Below are 16,961 nucleotides of genomic sequence, written 5' to 3'. Positions count from 1 at the left end.
AGCATCAGTCCTTCCAATGAATATTCAGGGTTGATTTTATTTAGGATTGACTGGTTGGATCTCCTGCAGTCCAAGGGCCTCTCAAGAGTCCTTTCCAACACCACAGTTTAAAAACATTAATTCTTTGGCACCCAGCCTTCTTTATGGCCCAACTCACATGACTTCCTCAGCAGCTCAGTGGTAAAGAATCTGCCTGCAACACAGGAGATGCAGTTTCGGGAAGATCTGGGTCAGAAAGATCACTTCGAGGAGGAAATGACAACCCACTCCAGTACTCTTGCCTGGAAAATTCCATGGACAGAGAATCCTGGTGGGCTACAGTCTACAGGGTCACAAATAATTGGAAGCAAGTGAGCATACACACATACACACACACACACACGTGCGCATGCACCTTGGTCTCATACCATAGGTATGAGGTGGTAGGTCCTATGATCCCTTTAAAAAGGGGATATTATCAAATACAACACACAGCTGTTATAAGAATCAAATAAGACAGGATATGTAAAAGCAAGTTATAAAGCTGAAAGCATTACCCAGATATGGCATAATTATTCTTTCTATGTACCTGAATAAGTTGCTGTTTCTTTAATGCATATAAGTCAGACTCTAGAACTTACAATTAGTACTTATGAAACTCCCCAAATAAATACATTTTATATTCCATTCACTTATTTTTAACTGAATAAGTGACATGTCACTTATTTTTAATAGTCTGCAGCATTTCTAGACAAATCTAAATGGGGCTACAAAGAAATGTAGTTTGTCATAAAAGGACCTGCAAATGTACACTAAATATTCCAAAGACCCTCCCCAGGTAATGTTTGTAGCCCAGTGCCATTTAACACTACTAAGTTATACTAGCTCAAAATATACCCCCATCCCACGCAGGACATGTAAAATTCTACTGGCTGAGAGATCAAATTTACAGGCTAAATTAAATATGAGACATAGTGATGTTGTCTTATGTCCCCACCCAATATGTTGTTTTAAGTTATGAAATATGCTTTCGTAAGAAATCCAGCCTGCCATGCAAAATAGCTTCTAGCCTGTGACTCTGGAGTGCTTGCTAATAAATACCTTTACAGTCATCTTGTACTGACATTATAACTAGTAAAACACATTAAGAGAGAGGGAAGTAAGGAAAGAAGAGAGAAATAGAAGAGATAAAACTATAAGAGATTTTGGTGCATAAATTCAAAACATCTTTCAAATGTATTTCCTTCTTTCATCTCTTATTTCTACTCCAGAAAGGGTCTGATGTGGCAGAAATAATGCAAATTTCTGCATTATTAGAGTTTTGAGGGTTTCAATCCCACCTTCATCTCTTAACTTTGAGGCCATCTGTTAAACTCCCCCAGCCTTATCTATACAATGAATGCTGTTTGTTCTTCCTTGTTGAATGCTCCAGGTTAAATCTTGAGGGACCCAGACTACAGAAAATGAATGAATACAATGAATGAATATCAGTTACCATCTACTTCTCTTTTTTTTCATTTAGTCATTAGCCCATCCATTCTTTTTATAGAATGTAAACAAAGTACAGTATTTGGGGACATACATATTAATTTTTTGTTATTTACTATTTGTATGAATTGCCTCTGAACTTCAAATTCTTCCTGCGACACTCTGGGATCCATGGACGTGCCTCAGAGCTGCCCTAGGGATAAAGGGAGGTGAGCTGAAAGAGAAGGATAGACACATGGCAAAGTTCAGGGCTCCTTCCCTCTACCTTCAACCACAAAGAGCAGCTCTACATTTATCCTCTAATATAGATTGAGATTTCCTACAAGATACTCTTGTAAAGAAATATTATTGATATAAAATAAAAGAAAATAAACTTCTAGACTAGGCAAAAAGCTAAAGATAGCTTTCCATTTCTGTTCTAATTTTCAACAATTCAGTGTATCCTTTGGAGGCTTATTAAGTGTGAAATCCTAAAGACTCAGCTTTTAAGGGAGCTGTCGAAGCCGTGGAGCTTAAAACATGGTTCCTGCTCTAAAGGAACTCATAGTCTTATAGAGAAGATGATACAGCTGCCCGTGGACTGTTGAAAAATCATGAGGCTATACAAGTGCGACTGTGGATGGTATAATGGTTAGATGTGGAGTCCCAGGGACAGGAACACACCTCGAGGTCTGGCATAGCAAGGGATTTATATTGGACAGGAAAGGGAAAGGATTGGGGTTGGTAGAGAGGGGTGGGAAGGCTACATGTAGTGTTAATATAGCACGAGCAAACACTGTAAGAGAGGAAAGAGCATGAGAGGAACAGGAACCCCTAAGAAACAAGCCTTTTCTTACAAGACAGGGATGAGCAGAGAAGTTTTATAAGAGCAGAGGCATTTGGGCTTTGTGTGTGTGTGTTAGTCACTCAGTTGTGTCAAACTGTGCAACCCCATGGACGGTAGCCCGCCAGGCTCCTCTGTCCGTAAATCATCCATTCAAGAATACTGGAGTGGATAGCCATCTCCTTCTCCAGGGCATCTTCCCAACCCAGGGATCAAACCCAGATCTCCTGCATTGCAGGCAGATTTTTTTCACTATCTGAGCCATCAGAGAAGCCCTTTGGGCTTTATTATAATAATTAAATCCACTGGGAGTTGCTTTTATCAGGACATGATAAAAAATCATGTTTGTTTTAGGAAGTTAGGTCTAATGGTATGGAGAAATTTGGGGTAGAAAAACCAGAATTCTAGCTGAGGAATATTTTGATAATCCTCATCTTACTTTGAAGCATTTAGCATTTGAAGCATTTCATCTCTTCCCTAATATATTTTCTTCACTTGTCTTATAGGACACTATGGTCTCCTGATTTCCCTTTTGTCCCACAAGCTGATCTGGTTTGCTGGTTCCTCTCATCTCTCCAGGATCTTGACCATTGAATGCCTTGGGGGTCAGCCCTTATACCTCTTCCTTTTTCTGTCTCCATTAACTTTCTTGATCATTTTATCAAGATCAAGAAAGTTTGATGACTTTGATACCATCTATACACTGATGACACCCAAACTTAAACCTCTCACCAGAACCTCATTCTGGAATTTTATATTGTTGTAAGCAACTGTCTACTTAACATTTCTAATAAGCATCTCAAACATATATGCCTCAAACATATTCCTCTTAAAAAATGGAGTCCATTTTTTTTTAGCTGCTTAGGTTAAAACTTGCAGAGATCCTCGAATATACTTATTTCCTCACATTCAAAGTCCAATTCACCAGCAAATTCTCTTGGACCCTACCTCCAGCAGGAAGCTGGAAACTTTTCCCAACATCTACCACTCCTACTAAGTTGGCCTAAAGTTCATTCAGATTTTTCCTTCAGCTGTTACAGAAAATCCAGATGAACTTTTTGGCCAACCCAATACTCTGTTTCAAGCCACCATAATTTCTCACATAGGTTACTTCAGTAGTCTTCTGCCTTTTACTTTTAATCTGCTCTTTTTAAAACTTATTTTTAAACTGAGGGAAATTTTCTTTACAATGTTGTGGTGGTTTCTGCTATACAGCAATGCAAATCAGTCATTATTATACATAGATCACCTCCCTTTTGAGCCCCCCTCCCCTCCCTCAACCCAAACCTCTAGGTCATCACAGTGTGCCAGGCTGGGCTTCCTGTCTCACACAGGAACTTCTCGCTAGTATCTATTTTACACATGGTAGTGTATATATGTCTATGCTAGTTTCTCCATTTGTGCCACTTTCTCCTTCCCCCACTGTGTTCACAAGTCTGTTCTCTATAGTGTTCCTTCCCTGAACATAGGTTCATCAATACCATTTTTATAGATTCCATATGTATATATGTGGTGTTGGAGAAGACTCTTGAGAGTCCCTTGGACTGCAAGGAGATCCAACCAGTCCATCCTAAAGGAAATCAGTCCAGACTATTCATTGGAAGGACTGATGCTGAAGCTGAAACTCCAATACTTTGGCCACCTGATGTGAGGAACCAACTCATTGGAAAAGACCCTGATACTGGGAAAGATTGAAGGTGGGAGGAGAAAGGGATGACAGAGGATGAGATGGCTGGATGGCATCACTGACGCGATGGACATGAGTTTGAGTTGGCCCCGGGAGTTGATGATGGACAGGGAAGGCTGGCGTGCTGCAGTCCCAGGGGTTGCAAAGACTTGGACACAACAGATTGGCTGAACTGAACTGATATTGTATATATGTATATCTCATATATATGCCAAATATCATATATCAATGCATATATATATATATATACACAAACATATATATAATCCATATTTGATTTTCTCCTTCTGACTTACTTCACTCTACATAACAGGCTCCAGGTTCATCTACCTCACTAGAACCAACTCAAATTCATTCTTTTTATGGCTGAGTAATATTCCATTGTATATACAAACCAGAGCTTCATCCATTTTCTGTCAATGAACTTCTAGTTGCTTCTGTGTCCTAGCTATTGTAAATAGTGCTGCAATGAACATCAGGGAACATGTGTCTTATGGTTTTCACAGGGTATATGCCCAGTAGCGGGATTGCTGAGTCATATGGTAGTTTTATTCCTAGTTTTTTAAAAAATCTCCATACTGTTCTCCATAGTGACTATATGGATTTACATCACCACCAACAGTGCAAGAGGGTTCCCTTTTCTCCATATCCTCTCCAGCATTTATTATTTGTAGATTATTTTTTAATAATGGCCATTCTGACCAGTGTGAGGTGATACCTCATTGTAGTTTTGATTCCATTTCTCTAAGAATTAATGATGCAATCTGCTCTTTTAAAGTATGTCTCAATCCAGCAGACAAAATAGTTACACTCAAATATAAGATATATCATACATCTTTTCTCATCTCAAAATGCTCTAATAACTGCACATCTCATTTGGCATAAAAGCCACAGTTCTTACAAAGGTCTTTGGATCCTTGTTTAATTGGTCCCTGTGCCTGCATCTCCTACTTCCTGTTTCATTCATTCTCAACTCAGATCTTTTACTATAAACTGCTCATACTCCCCGGAATGTTCTTCCACCAGATAGCCACATAATTTTTCTCTGACTCTTTTAAGTCCTTATACAATGATTAGCTTTTCTTATTTCTACTTAAAACCATCACTCCCAGTGTCCTCTACTGACTTTCCAAGCTTTATTTTTCTCCCTGGCTCTTATTCTTCCAGTATAGAGTTTGTCTTCTTTTTTAAATGATATTATTTTCTGACTTATACTAGAAAGTAAGCTTTATGAAGGCAGGACTATGTCAGTTTTGTTGGCTCCTCTAATCTTGGTGTTTAGAATAGTGACCATAGTGAAAACTCAGCGAAAATTGTTTGGTGAATAAACATTTTTAAGCTGAAAAGGATTTGGCTATGGTGGCAACAGTAATTTGACAGAAACAAGAGCAAAACAAAAAAAAAAAAAAAAGGAAAGATAACTGAGGAAAAAGTTAGAAATTCTAAGTGGCCTGCTGGAAATAAGTGAAAAAAAGGAGAAAGACTGAGGTAGTCACCCTAGCAACTCACTGTCATTCATATTCTTATTGTAGGGACATAAAACTACCATTCACATGAGGTGTCCCCTTCTCTGAAAATAAAAATTACTTGAACAAAGAGAAAAAAGCATCCTATATTCAAGAAGAGACCACTTTTCATGAGGCACATCCTCTCCATGAGTTAAGAAAGACAAAAAACAACTCAGCACTTCCCAATTTCAAAATGTTTTATATTTCTTTTTCAAGATAGAATTATTGTTCCCACTATTTGGGAAGAAAATAGATCTGATTGTTAAATCACTTACTTACTGATAGCATAACCTTTCCTTCAGCACAGGGAGTTCGAGCTTTCCGGTATCTAGGATATTGCCTGGCACTTAGTGAGCACTTAATATATACTTGGAGAATTGAGTAGGACTAAAATGCATGGAGAAAGTGAAAAATTCAGTCTAAATAACAACATCAAAATGCTATGATCTCCTTTACTTTGGTAGTTTACCAAGTAAGAGTTTTTTCACCTGATAACATATGCTACTCAATCAATTGTTAACAAAGGGTTTTGGCAACACCTAAAATTTATGCAGCTCAGTCAGTAAAGAATCTACCTGTAATGCAGGAGACCTGGGTTCGATTCCTGGGTCAGGAAGATCCCCTGGAGAAGGAAATGGCAATCTACTCCAGTATTCTTGCCTGGAAAATCCCCTGGACAGAGAAACCTGGGGGGCTATAGTCCATGGGGTCACAAGAGTCGGACACAACTTAGCAACTAAACCACCACTACCACCAAAATTTATGCTAAGTACAGTACAACAGAGAGAAATAAACTATACTATGTCATAAACATAAAAAAAAAAAACTTGATGAAAATGTATTTACTTATTTAAAAGCATGTGGTCTCCTGCCCTCAAGAAACCTCCAATTCAGTTGGGAAGGGGAAAACTGCTTACCAGGCAAAAACTATTTAAAAATCTGATACATTACCCAAACAAATTATTTGAAAGATGAGACAGACAGTACATTGTACAGACACTCATGTTAGGGCAAAAATAATGTAGGCAAAAAGGCTTTAGATTAAAAAAATGGATTAGTCCCCTTTGGCGAAATAAAATGGAGGAACTTAGGAACTGATGAAGTGGCAGATGGGGATGGGAGGTCAGAAAAGAACATTCTAGAAGGGAGGATCATCAAGAAAGGGCCTTCCAGAACACACCACAAAACAACAGAAGGAAAGAACATGACTCTTCCACAATTCCAAAGAAAGGCACAACCTCCCAGAAGACACAATGACCAGCACTTACTTGAGAAACAGCCTCTGGATCCTCAAGTCTTGCCAGTCCCCTAGGAGAGCAGACAGCAGTCAACTCACATTTAACTTCCCCATGTTACAGAGAAGAGCCAGAGTCACAGAGAGGCAGAGGGAGGAAGCAGCTCTCTGAAAGCCCTCTTGCAAACTAAAGGAAAGAACATCATTGAGAAGGGAAGAGAGCTAAAACACCTCTAAATCTTGACTTTCCTCAGCCAAGCACCTAGCTTTAATAAAAATGAAATCTTCACAAGTTATACATATTTAATTTACTGATTCAAAGATGAGTCAGAAGAGGAAAACAATAGTTGTGAACCTTTCAGTGGTAGAGAGATGCTTTCTAAAGTGTTCCCAAAGCCTCTCGGAGGTCAGACTCATCCTGAGGCTGCAGGAACGCAAAGGATTTGTATTCAGAGATGTGGCTTGATGAGACCAGAACAATCATAATTCTTGTGTAGTAGATGTCATTAATCAATAAAAGGGGATATAAAAAGTCACACACCTCCCTCCCTGTGCCAGGAAGGAGGATGGCAGTCCATTTCCGGATGTATGCCACAGCCGGCAGAGTGACTCATCTTGTGCCAAAATGCCACAGGGACGTGAGAGGAAAAGGAAGCAATGAGCACAGTGACAGGCCAGGAAAGCAGTGGCCACCACAGTCAATCTGAAATGAGCATTTTCTAACAGCTACAGTAATAAGGGCTTAGCTGAATCAGAGGTTCTTTGAGTCGGAAGGGGCTTCAGTCCAAACCCTTTATTCTTACAGTCAAGTATACTTGGTAAAGACTCCTGGGTTGGGGAGATCCCCTCCAGAAGGAAATGGCAACCCACTCCAATAAGCATGCCCGGGGTAAGAGGAGCCCATGGACAGAGGAGCCTGGTAGGCTACACAGTCCATGGGGTGGCAAAAAAGTGGGACATGACTGAGCTACTAAATAAAAACAACACTGGGTCCCAGGGAAGGATATGGCAGGTCCCAAGTGAGAAAGCAAGGGAGGGACAGAGCTCAACCTAGAGCCCAAACCCCCAGAATGAGTTTTCTGTACCTCACATAACAATTGTTCTCACAGTAAGCACATCTCAACCAGTTGTAGTACAGAAACCATTTGCATATTGGTTGTTGAAATTGAAATTATTGACCCTCTAGATATCACAGTGTGTGTGATCATAGTTTGGGAGCAGTGACAGAGATTTAAAGAGACAGAAGTGAGGAATGGAGGGTCATGATAATATTTTCCAGGTTAGCTTCGAAGCTTACTTAATTCATAATCTATTGGAAGAACAGTCCTACAGATAAAATCTCGTGACCATCAACCCTCTTCCATCACATTTCTATGGGGTGGTGCAGTTGGAATACTGGTGCAGTAGGCAGGCATATACATCAGATCCTGAGAGCAAAACCAACCACTCTTCCCAGAGTGTCTTGGGGACCAGAGACTCTAGATGGAGAAAACGTAGAGAAGATAGCCATGTGTTCCACTAGCATATTGACCCCCCACCCACATCAATAGGAAAGGCAAGTCTTTCCCTAGCTGTCCTGATAAGAGGGTTTTTAAAAGAAAAGTCCATCAAGAGGAAGAGCTTGGCTATGCCAAGTTTCCAACCGGATACAGGCTTTATTAATAATTCTGGTTCTCCAAAGCCAAGTGTTTGACGGTACATGAGCTTTATACTGAGCTGGATTCTTTCACATGGTCCATTGTTATTCAGCCACTAAATCCTGTCCAACTCTTTGCAACCCCATGGACTGCAGCGCGCCATATAGCACATAGACTAACTTGAAAACAAAAGCTAGTTTTGGCAAGTGACTGGGAAGGATTGAGTCTAGTATCACTAACAAAAATGATAAAAAATAAAAATTGCTCAAGATTTTTTGCCTCATATGTTAGGAAGTGTGCTAACCATTTTATCTATGTTATAAATAGTCTTCACAACAAATTTTAGGTTGATGAATCCACCTCTATTTTATAGAGGATAAACTTGAGGCTCAGGGTAGTCAAACAATTTATTCAACATAGCTAATAAATAAGAGATAGAGGATTATAACTCAGGACCATCTGGCTCCAAAGTCTAGTCATCCAAATATGACATAAAATAAAGCCATTCAGGCCATATTGGATTCTGCCAGCCAAATTTCATTACCTGCATTTATACTTTAAGTGTCACTGAGATAAGATGTGGCAAAGTTAGGATGAGATGTGCTTTTATACATCAAATATATTTATCAAATGACTGGATGACTGGTTTAAAGGACCTAAACGTGATGAGAGGTGCTAGAGCAATAAGACAATATCCTGCCCTCATAAAGTTTCAGAACCTTATCTTTGCCAAACATATTCTCCTGAAGTCATAGCTCTTTGTTATCCTGTACTTACCGATGAAGAATCTGAGGCTAGAGAGTTGAGGAAATCAGTCAGAGTATCAAGACGAAGGAGTGGTGGAGCATGAATTGGAGCCAGGTGCCTCTGACTTTGATTTCACGCTTTCCCTCTTACCTCCCATTCCCATTCTGGAAGCTGAACCTGAGTGGTCATAAACGCACAGGTCATAGTTCACGGAGGAGCATGTAGATACCAAAGTCTATTTTTAGCTACAAGAGGATATGCACCTGTAACTTCTAAACAGGCCCACCTTTCCAGGGAGATGAGGCAAACACCAAACCCCAGAACGGAAAGACAAAGATTTCGTGGAGTGAAACAGAAGGGGCCATGGAACAAGTCTTCTCAGAGAAGAGGGGCCCAATATGGCAGCCATAGCTCACTCGGAAGAGACAGTGAGCACATTCTGATGACACCACGGCAGAGGCTGCAGAACCTCCCAGCCCTGGAGCCTGGACAGAAATCCTCGTGACCAAGAGAGCCGCTGTAGTCTCTGGAGTCAGGACACTAAATCTCTAACCTTGACTTCTAAGCACTCCTCTGTGGCTCCGGTTGGTTCCTGTCTGTGACTGTGGTGTTGCTGTTTGTATTGCGTCTTCCTGAGGCTGGGGACTCTGTCCTCCATCCCTCTGGGTCTCCAGGATGAGCAGCTTACACAGATGAGGGGACATTCTCACTGAATGCTGACTGACTTATCACTGGTTTATTCACAAATCGGTCAGCACAAGGAGCCAGACTGTGTTCTGAATAGAAATGCAGAGGTGCCTATCAGTGACTATACTACAATGCTCCCCACTTATTAAAAGATTTATGGCAGCATCGTCTTCCTGAAACACAGCCACAAAGCAGAATTCAGAAGGTGGAAAGTATGGGAAAGAAATAAAAACAACTCTCACCAAGGTCATGTACTTTCTTCCATGGGGTAAACCTCAGGTCACCAAAAAGGGTCAGAGGGCTTCAGGATTTTAAATGCTTCTGTTCAGTACTGTGGAAAAATTAGCACTCATGTTGCTTTCCCAATACAAAGTTTACTATCAGCAAATAAGAAGTGGAAGGGGAGTGATTTTTGCAACAGAGAGGACAGAGAGCTGGCAGCCTGTCAGTTGGATAGGTAACAGAAATGGTAAAACTTACCTTGAAAAAAAAAAAAAAAAAAAACCTCTAAAAATGATCACTTAAACTCAAAGTCATTTTGTATTGGTACAATTAGTGTTCTGCCCCATTCGGTCATCTCTGAGGCTATACCTTTGTACAGTGAATATTAGACTCTGGAAGGACCTTAGAGATTGAGTCCAACCATTCATTATTTAGGAGGTACAAAGGAAATAAGTATCTTGTCCAATGTCCTCCCACTGTTTACTTAAATTTAATAGGCTTTTCATACAAAAACACTGCCTTTGGTGTGTATTTATATAAAAAGAAAGACATAGAAAATTAAGAAAATAGAACTCCATCTTTGCCCTCCAGGGGCTCAGACTTGTTCAGCTGAAGACTGATACTACTGTACAACCACCTGGCAAACAATTCTCTGTCTCAGCGTGGCTGGAGAAGGAATTGACACCACAGCAAGGGTAACACTATGAAGTAAAGGAAAGGGGTCATAGAGACATCAACAAAGCCTAAACTGGCAAAACCAATGTGATCAACATCTGCAGCATTTCAAGAATCCAGGCTAGTATATCTAACCTGAAAAAAAGATAGGGTTAGCGGGGTTAATATGTTTCATGTGTATTTACTGATCCAGTTACTCCACATGACCTTGAGTTCTTTCTAAATGCTCACAAACCACACATTTAATAATCCACTTTGGAATTCTACTGGCAGAAATAAATAACGTGGCCTTATTTAAATTATACTCCCCTGAATCTATTTTCTCTTCTGTAGAGAAAACTAACACAAAATTTGAATTTGAGGGGTTCACACAGCCATCAAAGGGTTAATGAGCACACCCTCCCTCCCCCCACTGTAAAAGTAAAAAAGTAATGCCACCAGGTGCCAGCAGGGGGCAGCAAATAGCAGTTGAGGATGGGAAGTCAGGAGGAACTCTTGAATGAAGGCTGGGTGGAGATTTGGGGTACCCAGAACATTGTAGTTGTCTCAACACAGAATGAAATGGAAAAACTAAAAAAAAAACCTGAAACTCAGAGTTTATGAATGTACCCCAAAGTCATAATCTAGGTAGTGGTGGAATGAGAAATGATATATGTTTCTTGGACTCTAAGAAGGCAGAATAGTATACCAGACATTTAATTTCACAAAAATTAATTAGTCTTTGTATGAAAGTATGAGTATGTATGCATGCACAGTCACATCCAACTCTTTGAGACCCCATGGACTGTAGCCTGCCAGGTGCCTCTGTCCGTGGAATCTTACAGCCAAGAATACTAGAGCGGTTTGCCATCTCCTTCTCCAGGGGATCTTCTTGACCCAGGGATTGAACCAGAATCTCTTGTGTCTCCTGCATTGGCAGGCGGATTCTTTCTGACAAGTATGAAGACTGGACTTTCTGTTATCCAGAAAACTTTTCTGGATCACACCAATTGCCAAGGTCAGTATTTCAATGACATCTCCCTGAACTGAGACTCTGCATATGTGTATGCAAGTATATGTGTTCCTACTTAATACAGGAAGGAGGGGAGAGGGAGGGAAAGAGATCCAGAGAGATGATCTACCCTAAATCTCTTTTCCAAATTTTTCCAGTCTCCTCAAAAATATGTTCTTCTTAACCTTAAGGGGTCCACATTTCATCTGAACTCTACGATGAATTTCTTTTAAAAGTTGTATGTGATTCCATTCAGCTAGTTTTTCAGCTATATCAGGATGAATAAAATGAAATTTTCCATTCTTAAAAAAAAAAAAAAACATTCAATTTTTTTTTTTTTTTCTTTTCTCTCCACTCCTCTAGCTTAACAAATAGTAGAGGTTAGGAAGTTCAAGGCTGGCAGAATCTTGGTGCTCCTGGAAGAAGGACTCCATTGCCAAACACTCAGTAAAACAATGGTTAAGTATTTTGAACATTATGAAAGCTTGAAAGGATAGGTCTCTGCACAGGAAGAACAGTTCATTCTCAGGGCTGTGGGGAATTTTGGAAAGCCGGTTCTGCTGAGGCGTTCCACGGTAAGGGTGTCAGCTATTCCGGTAAGGCTCAAGTGGTGCTCAGAGAAAAGGACAGAGATATTACAAACAAATAATTTTAGGGAGGGTTGTCAAATGTGAATTTGCTGTGATAAATGGCCTTCATCTGGTTTCCTGAAATTATGAAAGCAGAAACATCTTGGTCATTAAAGATTTAGGGGGTTGTGGGAAAGGAGCAGAGGTGAAAGGGAATTTGTTCAAAACAGATCCTCCATGCGCCCTTCTATCTCATCTCCCACCTCTTGCCAGGCCCTCTGCATTCCAACCACACTCTTTATCTTCCCAGACTCTCAGCCTTTCTGTCTCCCTGCTTCTGCTCTTGCATGAGTGCATCATGCTCCCGCCCCCAACAGACTCACAGCACTCTTTCTGGCAAACTCCAGAAACTCCTGCCCATGTTTCAAAGGTTCATCTGAACATCACCTCTTCTGGAAGAATTCCTTGATTTTTCTGAGATAGAAATAATCACAGAACTCTAAACACACCACTGTTCTAGTACCTAAAGTAAGTTATTATAATTACCTGGGTATGTTCTCTCACCAGTTAACTGGAACTTCTTTGATGTCAGGAACTCTGTCTCATGAATCTCTATATTATCAGCATTGTATTCTGATGTGACAAAGATCAGACGCTTGTGAAATTAATGAATAAGTGATGTTCTGTTAACTACATCATATGAGTATATAACATTGAACATTCGATCAACTGATAATTTCAAAATATATCAGTCAGATTGCATCTTTTAATATAATGAGAATTAATACTCAAGTATTCTGAGTGGACATCATTGCATCTTGAGGTACTGGATGGCTTCTCAAAGAAGACTCTGTTGTATTCTTGAAAATTTAGTATTCTAGGATTTAGAAGACTGATGTGACCACATCCAGCCAAGACAGAATGCTTTGAAATATATGAGAGCGCATCACTGGAGAAGCAGGATGGAAACTCATTTGCAGAGATGGCCTCAACTTGGGTCATCCAGACCTCCATCTCTCTAGCTGAACTGATCACTGCCTTTACCCGCGTCACTTACTCTCCGCTGCCATTGCACCTTCAATACTGTACTGTACTTAAGCATTTGCCTCTCTTGTCTCCTCTCCTGGACTTAATCTAGCACCTATTAGGAACACAATAAATATTTAATAAAGGAATAAATAAGCAACTGGGGAATACTCTGGGAAGGGAACAGTGCTTTCTGTATTCTTCTCCTGATTAGGAATCTAGACAAAGATGGTTATCATGTTCTTTGAATAAAAGGGCAATGAGTGGGACTTTGGCAAACTCTTTGAACACTTGTCATCAAAGCCTTAAGATTCACCAGTAGGACTTAACCTACCAACTGGAAAGGTTTCAATGTTCAATAGGAGTGCTTATGAAAATATAGGTTTATCCAAAATAAACTATTCCAGAAGCAAGTAAGACCATAGAGTATTTCATAATAAATGGTGAACTTCAGCAAGTCATTTACATCTCTGAGTTTCAGTGTTCTCCCATATTAAGAAAGAGTTAATCATAGTAACTTTTCAAAAGGTTTATTGTGAATTAATTGAGATAACCCATATGAAGTAAATAGCACAGGGCCTGAAACCCAGTAAGCACTCATGTACTAGCTAGCCTTATTTAGGACAACAACAGTAATAATAAACCTCAGCTCTGAGAACACCTGTAACAACTGGCCTGCCCTTACAAAGCAATGTGCAATTATTTCAGTTTGGTATCCCTAAGTGATCTAATTCCAACTCCCTGTATAGTCTGTTTCCTTGGAATCTGCTGGACTCAAGGTGACTTTTCTGTTGAATTTTTTCCACCAGGAGATTGAGATAGATCAAAGAGTTTCACAAGTCCTTTATTTTCTATCAAATGTGACTCCAAGTACCACCCTCTCTAACTCAACCCACTGATAGAAGCTGAGAAATCTTCACTAGCTGGCACTGCTCACGGGGAAGTACTCGGGAAAACAGTAGCAATACACACAGAGGCTTTGTCTGCAGCTTACAGCTTAAGCCACTCTATAAGTACCTCTCCAGCAAAAGAAAGAGTGCTAGTCAACCTTTTTCAAAACTTTCCTTGCGGCAAGGATTATGGACCCATAAACTGGATTTTCAGCAACCATCAACTCCTACATTAAAATTTTATTACAACTTCCCTTTAACTTATTTGCTTCAGATATTTTGAATTCAAAGAAACTAATTTTCCCTTAATCTATTTAAGGAAATATACATACTGAAGAGCCTAAACAAAGGAAGCTCAAGTAGGGAAAACATGATATGTCCCATGTTCTTTTCTAGTGTAGCTATAAGCATATCATACAGAAAAAAAGACACAGCAACCATGGCCTGTCTAATTAAATGTATCTATTTAAATGGTATTCAACTTCATGTAATAGAAACTGGATTATAACAGCTTAACCAAATAGGACTTGTTTCTTTCCTCACAGCATAGTGCCCATGAGACTTTTCAAAAGTCTTATACAATGTATTGCAGGCAGATTATTTACCAACCGAGCTATCAGTGAAGACCTGAGACTTCTCAAAGACCTCATCAAAAATTCAGGTCCATTCTAGTATCTTGCTCCACCATCCATGGCTTTTGTCCTCATTGGTAAGATTTTTCCTCCTGATGTTGTTTCTATATTCATGGCAGAAACAGAAAAGACAGAAAAGGAAGGCGGGGAAACTTGCTTGCCAGTCGAAATGCTCCCTTTTGGTCAGGAACGGAATTGCTTGCCTAGATGTCTCCCCACCCCCACTAGAATTTTGCTTGAATTTCACTGTCTGAAACAATGTCTTATAGTCTTGCCTACCTACAAGGTATCAGGGGAGGTGAACATTTGTAAATGAACACATTGACACTCTACCAAAGCAGAGTTTCAGTGATTAAAACAGGAAGAAGGGGGTAGAGTGAAATTAGATAGCAGCTTAAGTACCTCACACACTTTAGAACAATAGTAATCCGTTTGTTCCTGGAGGAGGGAAAAACTGTCACAGGATAAGTGCTTCTCACGAAGTATCCTTAGCATCTCCAATAACACGAACCCTCTCTTCATGACAGATTATCTACAGGATGCCTTTCCTTTCCCTTGACATTCACAATGCTGCCTCTCTTCTCCTAGGAAGGCTTCCCTCCCCCACCCTCCGTGTTCTTCACTGAAATCTTTCTCACACTTTATGAGCCAATCCAGAAGCAACTCTGAAGCATGCTGTGAACACCCTACCCTACTCCATTCACAGTCAGTCAGTATGATGCTCCTCATCTTCCCCAATTGCTGCCGAAGAGTATACTAACATGTTAGCTGCATTGGGGTTTTACTGCAATCACTTGTTAATAATTAATTGTTAATAACCAATATTTACTGAGTGGTATGTTCTGGTACTGTGTGCTTCGTGTGCATTAGTTTATCTTCTCTTTGCAACAACACTTGGGCTTCCCAGATGGCCCAGTGGTAAAGAATCCACTTACCAATGCAGCAGGTGCAACAGACAGAGGCTTGACCCCTGAATCAGGAAGATCCCCTAGAGGAGGAAATGGCAACTCACTCCAGCGTTCTTGCCTGGAACAGTCCATGGACAGAGGAGCCTGGTGCGCTACAGTCCATGGAGTCACCAAGAGTCAGACATGACTGAGCAACTGAGCACGCACTCACATTCTTCTCTTCATTTTACTGGTGAGTGGGGAACCTGAGGTTTGAACCCAAGTTAAACTCCAGGCTCAAGTTAAACTCTGAGCTCTTCATCATTATTTAAAAATTTCTCTCATAAAATAATCATCCTTTTGGAAGGCAAAGACTAATTCTTAAACTTGAACTTTTTCACTACATTCTTCACAGCACTGAGCTTTGTTCACTATAGAAGCTCAGTTAATGTTTCATTTTACTGATTAACAAACTGAGAGAGTGGGATGTTATTAGTCACAGATCCTGGGCAAGAATCATGTCATTTTGTCCCTTACTCATTTTTACAGTACACCATAATGAATTATCCAACCTTTCAACAAATATTTATTAAACACCTATCATGATCTAGGCAGATGCTACCTTTTGCTTAGGTTGAGGGTCCTAGCCTGAAGGATTACAATCTTATTCACTGCGAGAAGACAAAGCAAAGTAAAATCCTGGAAAGGATGAGATGAAACATTTTCATCTTTCAGCTTGCAGCTGTGAGAAATTGTTACTATTGTTGTTTGGTGTTCAAGGGAATCCTGGGATGAAATTCATCAGCTTTGAGGTCATTTCTCATTTTCTGGGTTTTTCTGCCCCTGGTTTCTCCTCTGCTCCCTACAGACCATTTCCAAAGTCATAACAGCAAAGCAGCTCTACAGAAGACACATGTCTGGAAATCCACCGTTTTTGCTCTCCTGTGCCTCGAGTCACACCACCTCTCCCCACCAGCCTCAAGATAAGAGGACCTCTCAAGACTTTAGGTATGTCAGAATTGTCATTATTTGCTATGCAACTTTTTTTCTGGGCTCTGCAGTCTTTGAAACCCTTTGCAAAAAGAACTTCAGACAACTCAAGCTTTTATGCCAATGAAAGCATAAATGGAAGCCTTTGCTCCTTGCCTTTGGGTAAGCCAAGCCCTCCATCCCCTCTGACATCCCAGAGTGCCCCACCAGAGGGTAGCTTGCATTGAACTCCATCTGTAAAAACTCTGCACTGCAGGGGAGCTTGCTGACATTGAAGTAGGCATTGAGA

Source organism: Capricornis sumatraensis, chromosome 16 (assembly GCF_032405125.1).
Source record: "Capricornis sumatraensis isolate serow.1 chromosome 16, serow.2, whole genome shotgun sequence".
Taxonomy (NCBI): domain Eukaryota; kingdom Metazoa; phylum Chordata; class Mammalia; order Artiodactyla; family Bovidae; genus Capricornis; species Capricornis sumatraensis.
Note: the sequence above shows the minus strand (reverse complement) of the source record.